The sequence below is a fragment of the Apis laboriosa genome, unplaced genomic scaffold (genome assembly GCF_014066325.1).
Source record: "Apis laboriosa isolate Shangri-la unplaced genomic scaffold, ASM1406632v1 scaffold34_cov151, whole genome shotgun sequence".
NCBI classification, from domain to species: Eukaryota; Metazoa; Arthropoda; class Insecta; order Hymenoptera; family Apidae; genus Apis; species Apis laboriosa.
In genome coordinates, this window is record NW_025222928.1 from 1322531 (window position 1) to 1339771 (window position 17241).

Genomic DNA, 17241 nt, shown 5'->3' on the forward strand with positions numbered 1-17241 from the left:
ATTATTATATCAGGAATATTTGCAATACTTTGCAAAAAATTAATGTTACTTATTTCTATCTAATTGAAATCAATTATCCATCCAAAGACTCGCAAAAGTAGACTTTTTAAAAAAAAAAAAAAACAAAGAAGAAGAAATTTTAAGATCTTCTTCGAATCGTCTCTTGTGACCGGTGTAAAGATAAAAGTGTGTCCAAGTGCAAAAGAGCAACAGCTGCAACAGCAGCAGCAGCAAGTAAACCTTTAACACTGCAGAATCGTTTCGTTGGACTCGATCAGAAACTTTCGTCTAGAGGATCAATTAGATTAAAGGAGAGGCGGCGAGACGAGAGAGGGTGGTGGATGATGGTAGTTATCGTTTTCGCGACGAGGCGAGAACGAGGAAGTTCTGGAATCGTTTCGGGTTCAATTAAATCCAGACAATGTCCAGATTACCATTCTCGAGCGCTCGTTACTTCATTTTGTTAAGAGAGAAGAAAGAAGTAACCCAGTCGCTTCTTGACGACCAGACCGCTCGCACTCCAATCGAATCGTTTAATCTAGTTCGTATTTTCCTTTTCTCTTTTTTTTTTCTCTCTCCTTCTCTTTATTCGATCGAAAGAGAAAGAGAGAGAGAGAGACAAAAAGAATAAATACTAACGAGTACCAGTGATGGAACAACGTTTCGTTCGAATTGGAGGATGGTTGTGGAATAATGGAAAGCAAAAAACGATTTCGATGGAAAACGCGAAATCCGATAAATTCCGGGTAAAAAAAAAAAAAGAGAAAAAAAATTCGGGTGCGTCCATCATGGTTCCCTGAACTTCCAACTTTTTCCCACACGTTTGTCTATCGTTTGAATAGAATTAATTTTGCCTGTGATCATCTCGTTTCTTATTTTTTAATTGTGTACAACAAAAATCGTAGTTTGTAATTGAAGTAATGTGAAATTCAATGTATCAACGCATGATTACCTTCCTTTTTTAATACGAATTCGAGGAAAAATTAATTTAATAATTCGATTCAATGTACGATAATTCAAAATACGATTCATATATAGAAATTTCTTTCGAACGTTATCTCGAAGATGATATTGATAAGAAATTGTATCGTATTTAAATCATTATTCCACAAACCTTTCTTTTTCGTTTTTTATATCAAAAGTAATCTTCCCTCCCAAAGTATTCAATCGATGAGCACGACAATGGCGCGATGATTTTTCCAATCCCGACTGCTCGCGGGGTTTGCGTATTGTGCAACGCCTCTTCATTGCTCATTGTCCACGGGGGATCGTTATCATCTCCATTGGAATAAGAGTACTCCTTTGAAAGGAGAAAAGGAGGATGCGTCGTAACGAGGCCCACGAGGAATGGGATGAACGAAGGGGGTTAGGCTTAGAACGTAACACGTGATTTATGAAACAATTTCTTCTCGTGAGCCACGAGATTTATCTACCTTGAAACTTATCCATTGAAGATAGTAAGAATGATCGAATTTCACGCTGATTAATAATATATATATATATAAGGATTTTCTTTTCCTTTTTTTTTTTTGAAAATAAATAGTATCCTCGAATTGATAACATAACGATGAATCCATTTTTTTATCGAGGAAACCACACACTTCTATTTAATTCAAACGTTTAACATGTCAGGTCGATCTTAGTAGCCTCAATTTTTGTTCATTCATTATGCACATCGTATGAAAGAAAGTTTAAAGTTTAAGAATCGCGTTTAGAAAGGCTTTAAAAAAGGCTTGTAAAAAAGTATCTTGCATCTCAACTATATTATGCTTTAGACCAAAAAAAGAAGGGAGGTTGAATAAATTTCTCTGGATAAAAGAAACATTTTCTCCTCACTCATTTGTGAGAGAAATAATTAGACGAATTTGTTATTTATTTACACGGAAAAAAATGTCGTTTTTGCTTTTGTAAAATACGAACGAATGTCAAATACTTTTACGAAGATAATAGATTGGAGAAAGTGTATAAAGGAAGTGTGTGTGTGTGTGTATATATAAAGGAAAGCAGGCACACGAGAGGATGAACGGTTTGGAATTTCAAAACTCACCGTGTATATCGGACAAGAATTCGTTGGATCAATTTCCCCTGGCGCGACAAGTATACGCTCGTGTCACGTACCGGTCGTGTTTGCACGAGGAAACGAATGCATAGCCGACAAATGGATTCAGGTGGACTCTGGCACGAAACTTACACGACGAATATTTCACCGAGGAACCACGAATTTAATACGATAGGCTTTGAACTTGCGAAATATATAGCCTGGCCGGTGTGTCAACAACCTCCTCCAGAAACGCGGTCCTGCCGGCGACTCTCCCCGCGGATGTGTGCGGTTGCAAAACAAGATTTCCTTGTTTAAGCTCGTCTGGGCTTTGCACAAATCGGCCGATTCCTCTGCTATTTTGTTACGATTATTATTACACCCCAAGAAAAGGAAAAAAGAGAGAGAGAGAGATTATCCGGGAAAATATACAAGTAAAATTTGATTTATCAAACGAAGAACTTTGATGAGATTAAATATTTAATAAAAGTTTCTCCGATGTTTATGTTCAAGTAAGTAAATTAAAGAAATTTGTTTGCTTCTTAATCTTAACGTTGAATAAAATTTAATTCGCTTTTTAAATTGCTGAAAGTGATAAATGTAAATAAGAAAATTTTATCGATAATCGAATAAAATTCACTTTACGGAGGATAATATTGGAATGACGACATAGTTTTGCTATAATACCAAATATGGTGAACGGGAATGGACGTAACGAAATCCTTTCCAATAACAATTTCTATCTCCAACTAGTAACGGGGGAAACTTTTTCGCGATTCCATTTATTTCTAAATCGCTCAGTGTCAAGCTATTTCCTGGGCGAAACGAAATTTACGCCCGGGGTAAATGGAGAGAGAGAGAGAGAGAGAGAGAGTGTTCGCGATGTCGATGAAAATTTTCTCGCTCGCTCGCTCGCTCCACACGATGATTGCATCGTTGAACCCGGCAAAACCATCGTGCACCGTGTTGTGCTGATTTATAGTCTGTTTAACTAGTATCTGTTAACTGGAATCCGCAAACACGGATTCGGTGTTATCGACAGAATTGAAAAGATCGCAAACATTCTACCTCGTCATCGGAGAATTATGGCCGATGAATGGTGAATTAGCGCGTGAAATGTTCGTTTGTCGTCATAATTTAGATGCGCAACAATTATTAAAATAATTGTACTCGCAGAGTATTAAAATTAAAATTATAATGGAGATGAAATGAATTTCGAGGAATTCAATAGAACAGAGTTGCAAAAAATAAATAGGTTCTGTTTGTTATATTCTTTTTTCGCTTCGTATTTGAAAAGTAATTAATTATACTTTTCAACGTTCTTTTTTTCATCAATTTTTATCTTACACCATCGTAATGAACAGTAAAGAAAAACTATAACATTCGAATCCGTGTTTGCGAACCCCGGATTGAAACGGGGTTTACATGCATTTTGCCAAGGAGTTCCCTTTCATTCTTTTAACATTGATTATTCGTTACACGTTATCTTTCGGAAAAACGGATATTCTTCTATTCCATCCAGGAAGATCCAGGAAGAATGAATAAATGAAAACGAAATTAATATTATTATTTCGTTAAAAATAAAATTCTTTTAAAAAGTAATAAAAAGCATACGATGATTGCGCGATTATATCGTGATAGCGTATAGTATCGTGCAGGGTCGTGCTACGTAAGTCCCGTTACAAACAATTTCAATTTATTTCCCCCAGAGTGGGACGGAAATTAAAATCGATCATTGCACGGCCGTATCTTCGTGAGATCGTTCCTCCACCCTTCTTCTCCCGTTCTCCGTCTCTGTCTTCATCTTCCTGCTATCGAGACGCCTCGAGATTGCTTCTTGCCCGATGAGAAACCCATCTAAATAAATAATCACGCTCAAATTCAATCGACATGTTATTCGGGTCACTCGACCTTCGCCCATCGATCCGTCCGTTTTACAACCGGAACTTGGCTAGAATTGCACTCTCTACTCTCGTTTCTCTTTTCCTCCCCCCAAGATGCTGTTAATATCATCTATCTATTTGAAACAATGAATGCATCGACGTTCAGTACAGACTTTTCTCCGGGACAAGAGGTTTCATTTTCATTCAATCGATCGATCGAAATTACTTTTTATTTCTGATTAATTAAACAAAAATTAATTCCTTTCCTTTCACGATATTCCTCTCTCTTAAATCCTTAAACTGCGTGTTTTTTTTTTTAGAAATCTTCTTATCGCAAATAAAGAAGAAGAATAATATTCTCAATGTATTCCAATAATAATATTCTAATAATATTCTTTAAGATCCTTTTTTCCACCCCTTTTTTCAAACAGTTGCGTCAAATAAAATTCTTTGTCTCGAAAAAAACTTTCCAGTGTCCCAATTTCGACGCGAAGGATCGGCATCCACTTACAAGGGGGGAGGAAATTACCCCCCTCCAGAAACAATTAAGCGCGTTTCGACGTTCGATGAGAGATCGAAGGGTCGAAAACAGTTCTCGCATGCATATGCATGGCGGGGGTGTTTCAGAAGAGTCTGAGGGAGACTTTCACAGGGAGGAACGCTGAATAAAAATGATGGTCGGAATTGAAGCGGACGATCAAAGAGGGATCGGTGGACAAAGCCGGGTAAAAACGTTGTACGCGACAGACTCTCGCCTCCCCCCACCTCCACCCCGTAGAAAAAAATCGATCGACCGACATGCGTCCAGGTATAATTCGATGGCGCCTTTTTTTCCCCCGAGGAGAAGTCGCCTAATCGAGTACCCAGCCCGGAAATTCGTTCGAATTCCATCGAAAATGGACGCTCGGACGTTTCAATCGAGATGCAGGGGAACGATTTGCTCGGTTTTTGAACGGACAGACATGGAGCAAGTGAACAAAGGGAAAGGGAAAATAAAAGAGGGGGTGGAAGAGTTAAGGGGGATGCGTATCACCACGGCGTGACCGAATTAATTATTGGTTTTTTCTGGCGAGTTCTATCCTTTTCTTTTTTTTTTTTTGTCCCTTGGCATTGTCCTGTTGCCCTCTCTGCGTTCTTCCGCTTCCGCAATGCGATTCCGCTCTCTCTGTCCCTTCTTCGAGGGAATCAGCGATGGGTTCAAGCATCTCGCGAATTCGAACTTTGATCGGATTCGAACGTACGAATATTTTGGATAAAAGAGACAATATTTATACATCAAATATGTTATTTAAAAAGTTGTTTACGCAATTTTGATTTTTAAAATTCCAACTTGTATATTTCAAGCCATATAATCGTAGAAATATTGTTATCCTCGATAATAACAAAATATATTGTACGTAATTTTGTAACGTAACACATGGTAACTCGATCCCATCCCTAGTCACGTTTAACCCGAACAAAAGAACAAGACAAAGTATCGCAAGTACAAAGCGCACGTTCTGTCTCCCCCCCTCCAACCATCCATTCCCTCGTCTAACTCTTCCTTTTCGTTCTTTTATGTTACCAGTCCTTCATTTCCCCGATCATACCGATCGGTTCGCCGTTCCTCCACCTCCATTGTCGCATCATTCCCTCCTCGTTCCAAATTTCCACGTGATCCGTGATCACTGCAGCCTTTGACTTCTCGCTTTCTCGCCATTTCCAACCGGCGATAAGGAATCGTTATTATTATGGAGGAACGTAAAAAGGGAGAAGAAAGCGGGTGGAGTATGGAAGTCAGTCGTTCTGACTGTGCAACTTTTTGGGGGCCATTGACACTCTACAAAAATATGAATCATCTCGATATACCTTGGAACCGAGTATAAATGCGGAGGAGGAGGAGGCGTCTTTCTTCCTTTCCATTTCCCTCGTGAAGAGTTTTTGAACGAGTTTTGGTCCCGATCGATTCGATCTCCTAGGTTGGAAGCTTTTTTCGATCGCTTGTCAGATATTCGAGGGAGCGAGATTTTAAGGGGGAACGGGGAATGGGTGAATCTTCTTCGCGATTCACGCTTTGTCTTATGCATTTTTAAATGCATCTTTGTGGATACGTGGTCTTATCGATGATTCCATTATTCGGACATTTCTCCTCGAGTTCTATTTCGATATTCTTTCCATCACAATGGAAATACACATTTCTCGTCTTTCAATTTAATTTCGTTCCATTTTATCTTTGTCTCGCTTCATTTAAATTACTTATGACTCGATTATACACGTTTGATCCTTCTTGTTCCATCCCCAGATTCTTTGAAAATGAATTTTATGTAATGGATGTAATCAATACATTTTGTTGTAAGTTACAACAAATTCCTCCAATTAATCTCTAATTTGCATATAAATCGAATAATAATAATAAAATTCCATTAAGAATTAATTCTTAACGCTTCACAAATTTTCCCTCAATATTTACAGAGAATTGAAAAAGTATTTCGAGAAGACACGAATATCAGAACAATTAAAGAGAAGACACTCTGTTACACCAAAGCGCGTTTACCAACAAGAAGAGAGGAGGGAGAAGAAGAAAATTGGCCGAAAAAAGGGGATCGAGCATTTCCCCGAATGCCAGAACGAGAAAAACGGTGGCGAGACAAAGGTGGATGGAGTGGCGGGACCCGGGGGGAGGGGTTGGAAAATGGGTGGCCCGGTGTATCTGACACGTGTTTTAACGCGTATCGTTCGACGTGGCTGGTGCATCTGGGTCACGCTCACCCCCCAAAGCGTTTTCCAAAGTCCTTCCAACGCTCTGCACTGCGGCGTTTTTAACGGTTACTGCGGCGCAGGATCGCGATGATCGCCGACCGGTCATTTTCTGTCCCCCTGGCCAGGGGAAAAAGGGAGGAGGGGTGGCGAAGAAGACGATGGTAAGCAGAGGAGAAGGAGGAGCGGAACGAATACGTTGCTTCCCTCTCGAATTCGCGAACGGGGAAGCTGGAAATTTCTATCAGAGAGGGAACAAAGGGTTGTGGAGATGAAAGAGGTGGCTCGTTGAGACGATTTATAGCAGCGTTTTTTTTTTTTTTTTTTTGGATGGAGGAGTTTTAGAGGAGAGGACAGGATAGAAGTATCTATTGCGTATTTTTTTTGTCGCTTTGGAAACGAAAAGTTAAAAATTGGAGAGAAAGATCGTAGATAGAAATTGTCGTATTAGTAATATCCGATCTTCTCTGGTTGGCTCTGGTTTCTCCGATTTTACGAATAAATAATGAGCTGTTAAGACGATTTTTTTTTTTTAATAAAATTTATATTCAGAGATTTCGTGTTGAAACGAATATGAATAATTGATTTTACACGATGATTTATTTCTCATTTAAAGCTTTAATGACATAGTGATTTGTTTAGAAATTTTATTGCATTTTAATTTATTTACGTTTTCGGCTTCGAGTATTTCTATTTACAAAAAAAAAAAAAGAAAAAGAAAAAAACATCATCGTAATAAATTCAATTGTTCGAAAAAAAATACGTAAAATATTTACTTATCTTTAAGCGAAATATTTATTGCGCGTTATAAGCATTTATTACTTACCAGCATACTTTCATATCTATTAGTTTCTTTTATTATTATTCATATATGCTGAAACATAATTTTCCATTAATTAATTAATAATAAAAAAAAAAACGATAGCTCGTAATAACTAATGAATAATAAAATGCGCGCGCCTATAAACCTATCGAACATCTGTCATTTAACCAGCACCTCGAGTACCGTTAATTGCGAGAAACTTTCGTCGAGATAATCGTTTGGTCCCGCTGCGCGGGCAAGCCAAGGATCGGGATTAATTTCCACCAGTTCCGAAACGGGATGTCGATTAATTAGCAACGGGCTAGACGAAGAATGATCAAGAACACGACGACGACGACGACGACGACGACGAAGAAGAAGAAGAAGAAGAAGAGGAGGAGGAAGAACAAGCGGTGTCGATGTAGCTGGAACATGGAATTAATTAATAACCGATCTGGGCGGTTGAATCGCGTGCTCGAGACAATTCGAGACGAGCTCGTGTCGTCGGTATTTAATATAGTTTCTCGATACGAGACCAGCGCACTAAACTGTCTCGATTCCAGACAAATTGAAAAGGAATCGAAGGGAGATTCCTGGAAAAGTTGTAGTATAGTTGTTGGAAATATTAGACCCCAACGGAAGGAGAAGGCAAATATAATATTTCAAACAAGTATGTACGTACGTGTATCTCTTTGCGAGAATTCGTAAGGTTTAGTCGGATGGATATTTTCGGAAGGATTATTGCGAGTGAGATTGACGAGTTCATTTCTGGTAGATAATAATGGGGGAGATATAATATCGTTCGATATAAATCGTTTTCCGATTTCGATTTGTTTTATTCTGTTGACGAGGGAAAAGTTTTTGATCCCCTATTTATAATTGTAATTACGAATATTCCGTTCAATGTACCACATTCGAATTCAATTAAGAGTATTTCGAGTCACCAGATTTCAAAGAACGTGGCCGACGTTACATATTTAAAATCGTATCTATCCATCGCACCATTCATCGTGAACTCCCCGCTGGCGTATTAATTATTTCCGTGGAAGCGTTCGAACAATCCCTTTGCAGGTCGGGTTTCCGGCCTTTTGCGTTACGATTCTATGAATTTAATGAATCGAAACACGCGCTCAGAGGATTAAAACCATCGCGTAACGAGATTCCCCTCTACGTTCTCTGATATATTTTCCGCCGATAAGCCGTGGGTCATCAACGGAATATCAGAGGAAAAAGAAAAAAAAGAAGAAGAAGAGTTTAATTTCGAAAAATAAATTAACTCGTTCGAAACTGACGCAACATAAGGATTTCCTAACGAATACAAATTTTTCAAAAAAAGAAAAACGAAGAATCCGATTTTTCTTTTGTACGTACAATATATTTCTTTTTTTACAATTTTTTTTCCCCCCCTTCTTATCGAAAATCAATTGGAGGAAGAGCATTTTAAATTTTTCTCTGAACGTGTCAAATCGTGAGAAATCAGAATTTTTCACGAGTGATTCAAGCGCGAAAAATCTCCCCAATTTTTAATTATTTCGTTTCAACTCGTTTCTGTTTTCTTTTTTCCTTTTCTTTTTTTTTTTTTTTTTCCCAGTATCGCCATCGAATAAACCTGACCTGGTTTTTAATACGCGGCCACGTTGGTTGGAAATGAATAAAAATTTATTCAACGCTCGTTGCCCGCAACACCGAGCCGAATGAGAAACGTTTCGTTTTTAAGCCGGGATTGGCGGGAACGATACATGGCCGTATTGCGAGATTGCGGTAGCGTTGTGCGACTACCATCGATAAATGTGAACTCGAGCGACGATTACGTGTCGTCGTTTTTTTTTTTTAATTCGCCTCGATGTAACTACTCTTGGATGGAGAAAAAAATACGAAACGTTTCTCTCTCTCCCTCCATTGTCTCTCTAATTCCCTCGATAAAAATTATGATTCGCCAATCTCGTTGGTTTGCAATTAATGCCAATTTTCGCTTGGACGAGGGAATAGCTTTAAGCGTGATCGTTCTTTTATCCTGAAAATCTGCGATGCGACAATTTTTACTCAGAAATCCTTCTGAAAAATTAAACCCTTGAACGTAATTACCTCGGGGGGGAGAAACTGTAATTTCTTATATTTTCATCGAATCGCGTACTTTACGTTCGTAATATCTAATTCTCCGTTTTTACGATTAAGTTTCGATTGAAAATATTCGTATCTTTTCTTCGAGGGAAGACACGTATTGGGCCTAAAATTCGACGATTCCTTTTTCTTTCTTCTCGATCGAACGAGGGAGGATTTATTATTGATAAATGGTGGCCGGCCACGCGAACACGCATCGGGCGAAAGGGATGTGCGCCGCTACAAAGAGAGACGGTAAATCAGCAAGGGAAATGGGTAGCTCATTAATAAGGAGATGGTGGTAGGGTGAGATGGTGGTGTATACCGGCCAACTCGCAACTGGCAACCTACCAAGTCACGAACAATACACCCCTAAAGTTCCGACACGTTGGTATAGCCGACTCACCCTCCCTTAAAAATATCACCCTTCCGACGATACCGACGTTTCCTGCGCTCCCAAAACGTGCAAAGGCGTACAAAGCCAATTTTATTTCGCTGCTTTATTCCGTTCTTCTTTCCTCGAAGATTCTGAAAAATTATTTATTTAGCTTTCGAAGCCTTTTAAAAGGGTTTCTGTAATAATCATTAAGCTGTTGTAACTCTTAATTCGATTGAATTAGATTTGATTCTTTTTTAGATTTATCTTAACAAAATTATTATATCGAGTCTCGAAAGATCAAACAGACACGTATTAGGCCTAAAATTTGATTCCTTTTTCCTTCTTTTGAATCGAATAAGGGAGGATTTATTATTAATGATGGCCTTTTGATTGGCTCCATTTTCATTTCAAGATATCTGAAATCAGACGATTGATGAAGAAGAAAAGGAACACGTATTTCCACTTATATAATTACCCAAGAAATCCGAATTTGAAGAATATGTATGATTTCATCATATGGTAGATGAAAATAGGAATTTCTCCAAGTGTAAATATATCTTGTTCCACGTCACGAGCTTTTCGAGAAAGAAAAATCTATCTCGACGATCGAGCTAAACGATAATCTAGCGAGACAGGAAATTGCCGTTACAAAATCCAGTCTCGATTCCCATTGGCCGGAGGGTATTTCTAGAGCTACCAGGTATACACGAGGCTGAAAATTTATTCGTTCGGTATTAACATGTCGCGGAAGACGCACACCCTCCTGTCTCGATTCGGCCGGGTAACAGTTTAGAACGGTCGTTTGCAGGATCGATATGGGGAGTATAATGTCGGTGAACGCGGTAGATCAAAGCGTGTTCCGTCTTCTAACGCGCTCTACCCTCGCGGCTATAATCACAGCAGCGCGTGTAAACGTTCTCCAGCCTCCACCTCCGCGCGCAGATTTGCGTGTCTGTGTTCTTCGATCTTGTCCATCACGATATATTGCTGTGTACAAGGCTATTTCGCGAATTTTCAATCGCCAATAGCGATTTTTTTTTTTCTTCTTCTTCTTCTTCCACGTATTTTATTAACGGTAAAATTTACACTCAAAGTTAGTTATTATTGCACGATCGATAAATTTTAATTACAGGATTAATTGAAGGCAAACAGCGAAAAAGATGAATATCTCAAGCGAGATTTATTTTCATTATTGAAAATAAATAAAAGATTTTCTAAGATTCTTAATAGAAATATTAAATAGTGGATTGGAAATGAATAATGTGATTTAACTGCAAAGTTATTGGTATAGCTTATGATTCTTCAAAATTATTCTTCAAACCGGAATTATCGGGATGGTTTCAACGAAAGAAAAGGATCGATCCTTCTTTAGAAAGAGAAAAGCTTTCTCGCGAGTACATCCAAACCATTGAATCTTCTTCGTTTAATAACTTAGCGTTACGATTATTATTCTCGAACAATAACGGTCACGAATCGTGGAACAGGAGCAGAGGATATCGCTCACAAAGGGGGATATAATCGGATACACCAACGTTAATGAAACATTCGCGGGATAACATTGATGCGAGAGCAACTTGGGAAATAGAGTTACGCTTTGAGCTAGAGAGCAAACTTTCTTTACACCTCTTTTCCTATTGTTCACCATCGTAACCGGAAGAGGACGAAATTTCTCTTCTTTGAACGACACTTTGCGTTGAGGCAGAGAATTTCTTCCTAATTCTAAAGTTCTCTCACAACGAAAGGAAGAAGAAGAAGAAGAGAAAGAGAGAGAAATATATAAATATAATAGGAGAGATCGTGAAAGAATTCGAAAGGGGGCGTAGGTAGATCTTAACGATCTCCATCTCTGAAACTCTCTCGTATTTTTCATTTTTTTTTTTTTTTTTTTTTTACTTAAGCACTTAATTTTCATAAAACATTCACTACAATTATTGACTACCAGGAATCCTCGAGAGTTTCGTAAGGAAAAACAAGATTTGTCTCGTTAGAGAAGGAATCTTTAGAAGCAGATAGGATGAAAATCTATGTTAGACTCTGTTAGATCGTTCTTTTTGATTTGACGAAGAATTCCAAACTCGAAAATTTTTTCAACACATTATCGAATCCAAAAATTGTAATTTCTTCACATTCTCCAAGGAATTTCCGCAGGCGTGCATCTCGATTGGCAAAATTGCTCTCCAACGACTTTTTATTCCCCCCAACGGCAAAGATTTTTCTTCGAGAGAAATTTTCATCTTCTCAGATATAGAACTCCATTTGTAGAAGAATCTATAGTATGGATTTCGTGTAGAATGCAGTAGCAAGTTAAGCAATAGAGATTTACGCAACGATTCATTCGATTAACCGACTAACTCGAGATTCCACGCATACTTTTCACTTTCCTTTTACACGGAGTTCCAATTATAGTCCCTAATAAATACAGTTCAAGTTCACTTCATTTCGATTAATTATTAATGATTAATCGAGTTAAAAGTAGAGACAAAAAAAAATAGATTCCTTTCTTTTCAAAATGTAGAAACACATCTCTCGATTCGTTCAAATTTCCATTCTTCATCTCCGAAGAAAAATTTCGTTCCAACCAATCCAATCGATCCTTCCAAAATCTATCTGTCCAAACGAAGACAAATCGACGTCACTTTTTGACGAATAGGAGTCGTTTAGAAGGTGTAATCGTCCCGATAAAGATGGCCAGGGACCACGAGCCTCGACGAATATTCGATCGTGTCCATAAATATCCACTCGTAATTCCATAATTACGATCGTGGAAGGGCGCGTTGGGATGGGCCAATTTCTGCCCAAATTGACCGGCCCATTGTACTTTCCTTCCCCTCCTCCCCACTTTTTGCTCGAGGAGAAGATTCGAAATACAGGCAATTAGAATTTGTCGAAGAGCCCCTCTTTTCGAAGAAACCAATCGCCAACGGCTACGCCTGATCGAGCCATGGAGTTTAGAAGATTTTTACCGATCAGGTGAACTATGTTTTTTTTTAACCCTTGCTCGAATTACTTTCTTTACATAATATACAACATCATCGATAGGATTTATTACACGAAATGTCCAAATACGGTTAGTTCGTCATAGAATATATTTATGATTGTGATATTCGTTTCGTTCATGACTCGTTAAGATTATTAAGAATTAAATATACAAATGTATCGTTAAACGCAAGAAGCAAACGAATCTTGCCTCCGTCGCAATTGATTAAATAATTCGACAATCGAGTGAAGTAGTTACCGTCTAGTTTAGAATGACAATAAACAATTACTGAACCGAATTGGCAGCAATGTTAAAAGTTGAGAACCACTCTTGAGAGAGAGAGAGAGAGAGAACGATCGATAAATTCGATAAAAATCACGAGAATCATTTCTCTTTTATTCCTTTTATTCCTGCTAGTCACGATCGAATAATACCACCATACAGATTAGAAACAAACGAATGGTGTGTCGTTATTAATTCCCCGAGTTTTTCTTATCCGATGATGAGGAAGAAGTATTCCGCGATATCCATTATCGCCTCCTGCGAAGGAGTTCCTACACAAGTTAAACACAAGAAACCGTGTCGTGGAAAATTCAAAAGGGGGGTAGTTTTTGTTCATCTCAACCAAACGACTCCTCTTCCCCTCCCGAAAACTTTCCTCCTTGCTTTTTCCACCCCTTTGCCAGCACTGGGACAAGAAGACAACCGCACTGCGTTTCGCAATTTTTCGAGGGGAGGAAAAAGAAAATTTCGAATTCTCAGCGAAGCACTTAGCGTAATTAGCGAGAAGAAACTTTAAAGGAGGACACACATTTCGGTACGTAAAATCTTCCTCGAGATTCTCTTTCGCTCGAAGAATTGTTTTTTCGAGCGAGAGTGAAAGTCACTCGCTCGACCCAATGTCAATTAAAAAAAAAATAAAAAATAAAAAATAATTCTTGGATGCATAATTTCTCAGAGTTTTAGTTAATAATAAATAACTCAATCGAACTCTCGACGATATCTTCGAGAGATACTTTCGAAAGTATCTAAATATAACTCACGTATGCTAATAAACTTTAATAATTAAACAAATGCAAATACGTCTGAGAGTAAAAAAAAGAATAATTTTAATGGACATTGTGCTAAGAGTGAAAGTTCGTCGGTGTTGGTCAGCAAACTCTTTATATATATATATATATATATATATATATTGATTCGCAGAGATAACGAGAAATAAATTGGAAAGAGATCGAGAATCGAGGATCTCTCTGGATAGTATCGGTTTACAAAAATTTTCCTCGATCGTTTCCATTCCCTTTCACATGTTGTTTTCCTAAACTCCTTCGCCACTGAATGACAGATTTAGCGGGCCGTAGATATCTTAGATATTTATTTAACAGGCAACCGATAAATTCGGCTGCGAGCTTATTTCGACCCTCCAGATAAGGGTGCATAATTTAAGACCGGCGAGGAGAGTGCGTGCGCTCTCCCTGTAGGGGGAAGGGACGGCACACTTTCGAGATTTCGGGGGAGGGGCCCTTCACAGTGTTCGTAGAGACGCCAAAAATTCTGAATGGGGACTTTTTGAAATCTTCTTAAGCGCCTTATAAATCCCTGGCCGCTCTTTCTACGGGTTGCGCCCCAATCTCGTCGGTAGCCACTTGAATTTTTTCCAGACGAGGACTCACTTTTTTCCCCGCTTACACAGACGACTATATATATATACAATCAGAAAAGTAACACGAGATATTCGATGTATTTTATTTATTATTTATTAAATTACGAGCATATTTATTCTCACTTTTATCCCCTTGCTTGCTGATTAGAATGTTTATATTTCTTGTGTACATTGTCACAAATTATAAAACTTCCATGGAATTCTTCTTCGAGTTTGAACGAGATATTTTTCGTACGAATAATAATAAATTCGCGGTTCGAAAATTCGCAACAAAATTTCAAGAAACCTTAAACCAAGCTATTCCATCTCCGGCGAACCAACGGAGAACGTTTCGATTAAAGGGAAGAAGAGAAACTGATTCTGAGAAATAGCTCGTTATCAAAAAGATAATAATCGCGAGTTTTTCATCTCCCTTCCCTCCCTGAACCGAAGGCAGAGATTCTAGAGCGATCCGGGTGGTCCCCGGGATTATTACGGGCGCCTCGAAGACAAAGCCTGGCTGGTTCACGTGGCAAAAGGGAGGGGAAGGAAGGAAGAAAGGAGAGAAGAGGAGAGAGCGCGCGTTGGAACACGTTTGGCGAAACTGTATCGTCCTTCTCCCGCGCCTGGAGATATTTACGAGTCGATCGACGCTTTTTTTTTTATTTTATTTTTCCTCGACGGTTGGAACAGAACCTCTCTCTCTTTCTCTCTCTCTCTCTCTCTCTTTAGGCTTATCTACGTTTCCTTGAAAATTTACACGATCCTCGATGCGCGTCGATGCGCGTTTCCGACCGTTGGAAAATGTTGGACGCGAGGTTGACGCGATAACACAGTTCAACCGTGAGAAATGGCCGCCCCACCGAGACCCGCCTTTCGCGGTTTAACAGTGTCGATTATGCGAGTTGAGGGTTCTCATCCCGGGAACGAGGCAACAACGACGAAAATTTCTATTCGATCGATTCCAATTTAAACGGTTGTGTTGTGAAATTGTTGGACAGTTATTGCGATTTACACGATATTCGATATTTATTGCAACGCGAGAGCACAATTGTTCCGCGTTATTATATGAGTTATGGGATTTATTTGCCCGGTAATAACGTTAGACCGAGAGAAATTATGCGTGTACACGCGTATAAGGGTACATTTGCTGGTTTTTAGAAAGTTTAGAATTAACGAGAGAACGAATGGACGAATGAACGGACATCTCGATTATTTGTATTTCGTTAGCGATCATCAAGAGTGACATTTCACCTCTTTTATCCGTTTTATCGTTTTTTTTTTCTTTCTTTTTCTTTTTTTTGGAGCAAAGTATTCGAGGTCACGGAATATCCGTGATAGGAAGAGAGAATTATTATACAGGGATCGTACTCAGGAAGACGATAATTAAAATTTATTTGATCTCTCGTCTATTCCATCTTCTCACAGTGGGTGAATTTAACAACGGAATACCTCGTAGCAATTCAACCTTGCAACGTATCATATACCCGACTATAATCATCTTTGACGAGCCTTTGTTCCACGCTTCTCAACATTATTTCGAAACATTTCACTGTCGAAAATATTTATCAGAGATAAGATTTACTTTTCTTTACGATTCAGCGATTCAAAGCTTTCTTGAAACAGTCAAACCAAAAACTAATAATTTCCAAATCCATGGTTACGATTCTTCCGTTTAATTAGGAATAAAATTTCGTAAATTTCGTATCGAGACGAAATCTCCTTCGAATCAACGTTCAACCACACAACGTCCCCGCGCACACAGGCCAGGTTCCACTCCACTCGTCCCCCGCCTACGACACATCGTACACAACGGCATCGTTCCACGTGTCACCATTCGCGTCGACCGTCCGCGTTCCACGCTGGAAAGCAACCAACAGCCCCGCCGACACCTGTCAATAGCACGCGTGTCACGAGAGGCCTGCCTTCTTGGAAAAACGCTCCCAGAAGTTTCACCGGTGCACGGAACAAAAGCACGGAGAGCCGCTGACTTAATTATCAACGTTTAGCATAATGGCCGTCCATGCCCCGCTCGCGATGAATGAAACCTTCTTTTACCACCATTATCGCTGTAACCAATTACCGTTTCGCGGGCCGACAATGGGTCAGCTCGCGCGATACTAAACGGCCGGACGGCGCACCTTCACGTTTGAATCGAAGCCTCTGTCGAGCTCTGCGGCTAGAAATCCGTGAGAACGTGTGAGAGGCTGGATTATGCTTGCATCTCTCCCCCTTCCTCCCCTCTTCCATCCAACGAATTCGATGATTTCTGAAGAGAAATTTTTCTCTTCCGAGGGATCCAAGTTGTAATCTGGGGAGGAGGGGGGCGATAGTTTGATAGTAGTAAATTCCAAGAAGAAAAGATGATTCGAATTTTTGAAAGTAATTATTTAAAGATATTTATGAACGTTGCGAATTGTATTCCAACAATTGGATCCATTCAGCGAACGAAGAAATTCACCGTCTCATTTTGCCAGATGAAAAGTGATGAAAGTTTCCTAGAGAAATATAAGAGTCATCAAGAAAATTTCCCGTTAAAGAATTACACCGTTCTCGTCGATTTTATTTATTTATTATTTCACGCACTTGTATAGGCCAATGTGCGAGGAAAATATCATCAAAATGCAGAAATATCGAAAGGATTCGTATAAAGTGTCCTGGCCACGGCCGACACCGTAACACCTCTC

The 17241-nt window shown here is 39.1% G+C and overlaps 2 protein-coding genes across 3 annotated transcripts in view; one reads left to right on the forward strand and one right to left on the reverse strand.

Annotated features, from left to right (window-relative positions):
• Window positions 1–17241, reverse strand: part of LOC122714884 (mediator of RNA polymerase II transcription subunit 20) — a 113036-nt gene that overhangs the window by 38724 nt on the left and 57071 nt on the right. The window lies entirely within an intron of this gene.
• LOC122714883 (facilitated trehalose transporter Tret1-2 homolog) overlaps window positions 1–17241 on the forward strand; it is an 82708-nt gene that overhangs the window by 13093 nt on the left and 52374 nt on the right. The gene's annotated exons all lie outside the window — the stretch shown is intronic.